Genomic DNA, 7,573 nt, shown 5'->3' on the forward strand with positions numbered 1-7,573 from the left:
AAGAGTTCTGCTCCATCCAGGTTTTAATTTCACTAAGGCAATTTGTAAGCAGACAAAGCCCTGATGAAGTTTTGCTTTTAACATTGAAATAGAACTGAGTATCATCTGCATAAAAATGATAATCTAGTCCAAAGCTACAAATAATATGGCCAAAGGGGAGCATATAGATACAGAAGAGCTGAGGGATGAGTACAGAGCCCTGAGGAACTCCTTCTATGGTGCAGAGCTGGACCTGCTGTTGCCAAGACTAACAAACTCTTGCCTATCAGTCAGATAGGATTTAAACCACGGGAAGACAGTGCCAGAGATACCCAGCATGTTCTCCATTCTGGACAGTTGATTGTCATGTCTGACAGTGTCAAAAGCCACACTGAGGTCTAACAGAATTAATTTGCTGGTTTGTCCAGAGTCTGCTGCCATACAGTAAGCAAATCATTGGTTACCTGAAGCAGAACAGTTTCACAGCTGTGCTGTGCTCTGAAACCAGACTGAAAGTAGTGTTCCATCAAATTATTACAAGCTAATACAAGTTAATTGGTGAGTTGGGAGGATACAACATGCTCAAGAACGTTTAACAGAAAAGGTAAGTGAGAGGGTGAAAATTGTTAAGATTGTCCGTGTCAAGACCAGATTTAAATATATTTAAAGTGGCTGACACAAAGCCAGTGTCAAGGGATATATTTATTAGACTGCCATATAACCATTAGCACTGACTCCATCATGCTTATTCTGGTAGCACCCCAATACAATCACCTCCCCCTAAGGTGACCTCAGACATCATCTCCACCTTTCATTTTGTCATTTCTACCAGTTATGATAAGAGAATGATTGGGTGGAGAGATACAAAGTGATACAGGTCGACAGAATGAGGCCAAGAGGCTAAGAAGATGTGGTTAAAGTTTGTGGCAGATGACTTGGTAAGAATGGCTGTTACCCTTAAGGATGCCCAGGGCCATGGGAAAATGAGAAAAAAGATTTGGTTGTCAACTGGCCACCATTTGCAAGCCCATAAAATGGTTACTAAACCAGTGATGATGATGCTAATGATGTGTGGCAGGTGGCCGGGTGTGGTCATCAGCCGCCTGCCTATTTAAGGGGCCGCCACCCTGCAATCGAGGCTGGAGTCGGGTGAGGAGAAGGACGAGGTCGGAGAGGAGGCGGCAAGGAGAAGCCTGACGTGTGTGTGCGTGTGTGTGTGCGTGCGTGTGTGTGTGTGTGTGTGTGTGTGTGTGTGGAAGAGAGAGAGAGAGAGAGAGAGAGAGAGAGACGGCTAAGGAAGAAGCCTGGACTTTGGGGAGACTGTGGGGATTTGTGTTTGGTGGCGGTGCACTTAGTGACTTGTAATATAATAGTGTAACGTGTGGTGACGGCTAGAAATGTGTCTGCCTGTCTGTGTCCGGGCCGTACCCTTTCACAGATGCTTTACTTTCCATACCTAACACACCTTTCTTGGAAGCTCTATTTTTTATTCAGACCATCCAGAAAACCTACACTAATATCTGAACTGCATGACTTCAAAAAGAACTATTGACTTCACAGCAAGATTTTCTGGTTCTTCAGGGCCTGATACAAATATGGGCCTGCTTCTGTTCAAACATAATTTACATTACAAACAATTTGTGACTAGCATAAAGCTCTAATAACAATTTACTAATCTTGAAAACCATCCTTCCTGACCATAAAGCCTCATTTATCTTTTTTTTTCCCAATGTGATCATTAAACTCTCCCAGTAGGACAACAGAACACCCACAGTCTTTAGAAAGGCCTTTTACTCTGATTATGTGTTATTATACTCATTAGAAGGGGCAAAACATCAAAACAGTTTTTCCTCAGCTGGGGATTAGCAAAACTGACAGAGAAGATTATCATGGAGTTGAAAGAAAAACCTATAACAGGACACCATTTCCCCACAGGAGTAAAAAATTCAGGGACAGCTTGCTGGTCCGAAGAAAAATGCATTGCACTTTAATAAGCTAAGTTGTGATGCGCATGAACTCTCCAAACTGTCACTGTTCATTGGACGAAACAGTCTTTCTGCCATCATCTTCGTTTCATCCTTATTTAATTTACAATGCAGCTACAATGGCCCAAGTATAAAGGAAGAAAAGTCATGACCAAACAGAAGTGACAAAGAATAATCTGAAACTACAGTTGCTGAAACTAAACCATTCACAACAGACCAGTAAGAAGCAGCAAATTGCTGTTGTTTTGACATAATATTTGCTGTTAAAAGATACCTTATGCAGATAGAAAGATACAAATGATACACTTCCCATTATTTTTAGTTTGTGTCCAATAGCTGTTATTCAAACCACAGCTCCAGGAGAGTGTTGCAGCACTGTACAATGAGTTTGGATTTTTTTAAAACTTATTATACCTGTTGTAAAAAAGCACAGCGGACAAGGAAAAGTTATTAACAATGTCTCAAATACGAGAGGAATAAAGATAGTTTCAAATGACTGAGTCCAAGACGGGACTGACTGGGAAAGGCAAGTGGGTTTCTTTATAGGTAGTGGGAAGGAAGAGGAGGGTCCAACTGGGAACAGGCAGAAGTGAGGTCAGTAGAAGGTTGTGGTTTGGAGACGGAAGTGGAACCTGGTTGGGGTTTAGGTGGTCTTTCCTTCTTGGTGATCTGCAGATAAGGAAGAAAAGACAGGAGTGCACTTTGTCAAAAACTTGCCCCAGTGTTTTACCCTTAGTTGTTAGTTTACTCTTCCATGTGCATGTGTGTGGCATTGTGCTTCCTTTATTTGTGAAAAGGCACATTCATTTTCAAATACCACTGTGGCAAACAATTCCTGTATTTAAGTCCATAAGCAAAACAGTATTATTTCTGCAGTTATCTCATGCCTGTAGTACATTTCCTGAACTTGTATGATGAAGGAAGATTGTAGTTTTTAGAAAATACGCATTTTCAAAGCATGCAGAACAGACATTGTCTACCTAAATCACATCCAAAAGCAAAGGCAATTACATTCAACCAATTTTATTTAAATTAATGAAAAAATAAAGTTAAGAAGTTATGCAAATAAAGAAGACAACACACAATCTAATGCATTTCTGGATACATTACTGCAACCAAGCTCCTGCCTCACTGGGTCACATGTTCTGGGCCTGCACCAAACTAACATCATTTTGGACCAAAATTTTTAAGTGCCTTTCAGAAGCCTTGGTATCACAATTCCTCCTAACCCATTAACAGCTGTGTTTGGTATTCTTCCAGACGGATTTGAATTGGAGAAGGACAAGCAAACGGTATTTGCATTCACTACACTTTTGGCACGCAGACTTATTCTGTTAAATTGGAAGAATCCTCCTCTGATAAGTCAGTGGGAAACCGATGTTTTATATTATTTGAAATTGGAAAAAATCAAATTCTCAGTTAGAGGATCTGTACAAAATTTTTTCAAAACCTGGCAGGATCTAATCAATATTATTTTAGAATAAGAGAAATAACTATTACCGCATTTAATTCCCTCCTCCATTTCTTATTTACCTATATATTTATTTCTCCCTTTCTTTTGTTTATTGTTGCCTTATTAAAAAGCCCTAAGCAATTCTCCTTTGGCTAAGCTCTCCTTCTCAGGGGTGGGGTTTCGATTTGTCTTAAATTTTGTTTGGTTATAAATTGATCTATTTGTATGGAATGATTACAATAAAAATTAATAAAAAAAAAAAAAAAAAAGTTATGCAAATAATTGTGCCCTTTTGTTAGTTTTAACAGGTCAGATATAGACAGTAAACATCTGTACAGAAAAAAATAACCCTAGGAGTTAAACAGACTAATAGAGTGAACAATAAATGAGATACAGTGAAACCTCAGTTTGCGAGTAACTTGGTTTACGAGTGTTTTGCAAGACGAGCAAAAATTTTTAATAAATTTTGACTTGATAAACGAGCGAGGTCTTGCAGTACGAGTAGTATGTATACGCTTTGTCTGCTGAGTGTCATGTGATCACAACTGAGCTGATGGTTCTTCTCTCTCTCTCGCTGCAGGATTGTGGGCAATCGTCTCCTATTCTCCGTCTGAGTCGGCATGCCTCATTCATATAGTCAACATCCATACTAGCATATACTGTTTACTACAGCATTAGCATTGTGACTATGTGCGCACGCCCGTGTGTGTGTGCTGTGACGTGCGAGTCCCCGTCTTACACCCTAAAACATGAAGCTGAGTCTCAGTACTTTAGCAACACCAGCTTTATTCAGCTTGAAACAGCAACAGCGCGGTTATTTATTGTAGCGGGATCTGCCTCTCTCCTATACACAGACACAGCAGTCAGGCAGGGCCCTGCGCATTTATAATGTTCCTTGTTCCTTGTATCACCCATTGACGGCAGGCGCCTATAGCATGTCCGCGATTCTTTTCGGATTCGTTTTTACGGTGAACTGCTACAGTGCTGGGAGACTGCGATTGCTTTGGGACGCTCTTCCACGTGTCATCCCGTTGGGTGCAATCCCACAACAGTTTAGAAACTCACTCACACCAGCCATGATTCTTTTCAAAGGTAAAGTGCAGGTTAATTTGTTTTATGTATTTTTACTTTATATTTCGTATTAATCATTTTTATATGAATAGTTTTGGGTTGTGGAACAAATCATCCGAGTTTCCATTTTTTCTTATGGGGAAATTCACTTTGATATACGAGTGCTTTGGACTATGAGCACGTTTCCAGAACGAATTATGCTCGCAAACCGAGGTTCCACTGTATTGCCCTTTTTGTCCTACATCTGCCTCCACAGTTTTAAGATGAATGTTGAATGTTAGCGAGTCAAGGCTGGGGGGCTGTGAAAAGGCAGGGCCTGCTATAGGCCATTGTGGCACTTCCAGTGTTATTTTGGGCTATACAAAAATAAATTGTATTGTATGTGTTCTATGTACTCTATGTGTTTGAATCACTACGTGCTTCTTAGACTGGCTTTCTCTTACGGCAACAGTACACAGAATACATACATTCATGATATTACTGCTCTCTGAACAATTTAAATACTGAGATGTATACTTGATATCATTTTCATGATGATAGGAATTAAAACATGTATCAAACATGGAGATACAGTGGTGCAGTGGTAGGAGGACACCAGCTCATTGCTACTGCTGTGCCACCGCACCCTCATATGTTTAATTATTAACAATACACATTATTTAAATGAAGTTAAACATTTATCTGTATGATATATTATACAAACTTAAAAGCATTTCATGTTAAAAATTATATTAAGAGCTCCAAGAAGATAGCGCTCGGAAATCTAAATCGATTTAGAATAGATCGTCATCATCTGTAAATATGTACTCTCTTCTATTGAATTGAATTCCTTTATTGTTATTGTACAATGAGATTCAATATGCAAATCCTCCATAAAGTTATTTTACTATAAAATGATAAAATAACTAATAATAATAATAATATTATGATAAAAAAGCAATGAAAAATATACAATATGAAAGCATAAGGACAATATACATGTACAAGTAGTGCAGCTACTGAAATAGTTCATAAAGTGGCTCAGGTTGTGGAATATTACAACTATAGTGCAAGTTTACAGTGAGGTAATTGCACTTATAAGTACAAACAGTTCTACTAGGAGCACTTGATGGAATGATTGAGTGTGTTTATAGCTCTTGGGATGAAACTGTTTCTGAACCACGAAGTCCCTACAGGAAAGGCACTGAAGCATTTGCTGTGTGGGAACATTTCAAATAGACTGTGTGAATGGCTGAGGTAGCGTTTGCTAGCTTCTGTATCCTGATAATCCTCTGCGCTCTTGACACAGCCTGCCATAGAGATTTCCGATCAGCTGCTGTAGAGCTGTGATTCCACACTCAGATACAGTGGGTTAAAATACTCTGAGTGGTGCACTGAGAGTAACAATGTTAAAGCAGCTATGGTATTTGAAATAGTTTCACCATTCCGTGGACCATTATTTTGTTACAGGTTGATTACAATCAGATTCCTTAAACTGATAAACGATATGCGGTTAATTTCAGTGTATTTGATAAAGCCAACCTCAGGGATGTGAATCTAAAAAATAAAGGGAAATCATGCAGGAATAGTACCACTGATTTAATGCTGGGTGCCACCAGTTTGCAAAACCGAGCTGAAAACTTGCATACGAGAGCAGGAACAAGTCATTATATATGAGGGCAGGAATAAGTCATTATATATTAACAGCAAGAATTGGCTTCTCATTAAGAAACTGGTTGGAGTGAAATTGGCTGGAGTTTGACATTCCAATTTAGCTGGTCATCTGTTGGCTCATTTCACATCTCATTTCTGTTTGGCTGCCATTTAATAAAGAAACAAATCAATTCAGAGGACTCAATCCTTAAAAACAGGGCTATGAAAATGAAGGGAAAATGAGTTAATTAGCAGTGAAAACTGCTCACTGATTAGGAAAAGGATTAGAATGAAAAACTGCAGCCACTGCGGCCCACCAGGACTGGAGTTGGACACCCCCTGCTCTATATAGTCCTTTTTCTAGTAAATGCTGAATAACTTCAGTTAAGTGAACGGGACTTCTTACTGCCATCAGAGTTTACTCCAAAGCACAGAAAGTTACAAATGACAATCAATCAAAAGTCCTCTTGTTTCAGCACAACAACATATGTCCTTTTTAAATGAATATGCATTGCAGCAGAGGTACTTAACTGAGGGATCAATAGGTTACATTTTTACTAAAAAAAAAAACTCTGAGGAAAATTTTCAATTTCTTTACTTAATCACAAAACCCTGCCTTGCATAAAAGGATGTCTACTTAATAGTTGAAGGTTATAGCATTATATAGATGCAAAGCTAAAATATTTATTTTAAATAATAATGAAGTAAATATGTAAATTATGTGCTAATATTGATAGAGATGTATAAATGTTATTGCAGGTCACTGTCAATCTGTGACTGATTCTACTTTGTCTTGTTAATGGTCTTTCATGATGTAGATTTTCCGTTTGTCTGTCAGATACTTACTGGATTGTATACTACTGTATTTCTGACCATTTCTATGTCTTTCAATGCTAAACTTGCTTGCATAGCCATTATTATTTATTGTAAAGAGTCCTGAAGATTAATTATTTGTTCTACGATCTTAGCTAATGATCAATTTGTCTTACTGTAGTCTAAATCTATATGGATCTAAATGGGGCAGAACAAATTTATACCATATTAATTAGCCATGGTTATCTTCAAGACTCACAAAAAAGCAAGCTGATGCAATACAGTAGATGTTTTTCAATATCCAAGACAGGCAGATTGTTTTCATAAAGAAATATGCACCATCTCATCAGCTGATGCAGTTTTGGTGCAATGAGGGAATGCTGTTGTGGAAGGATGGCTTGCTTCCCAGCCTTTCAATAGAACAGAGATGAGGACGTGGTCATTCTAAATTGTAAAACTTCATTGGTGTAAGACCATATGTCACTGATTTACTCCTGTATTTTGGGACATTGTGTCAAAATAATAACAGATAGCAGATGGAATGGAACTGCTATATTTCTCCTCATTGGTAAAAAACTTCCAGTTTGTTTCTTACATCTGTTCTGGCAGTTATTGTTTAAAATGTCACCCAGCAAAGAAT

Source organism: Erpetoichthys calabaricus, chromosome 5, assembly GCF_900747795.2.
Source record: "Erpetoichthys calabaricus chromosome 5, fErpCal1.3, whole genome shotgun sequence".
Classification (NCBI taxonomy): Eukaryota; Metazoa; Chordata; class Cladistia; order Polypteriformes; family Polypteridae; genus Erpetoichthys; species Erpetoichthys calabaricus.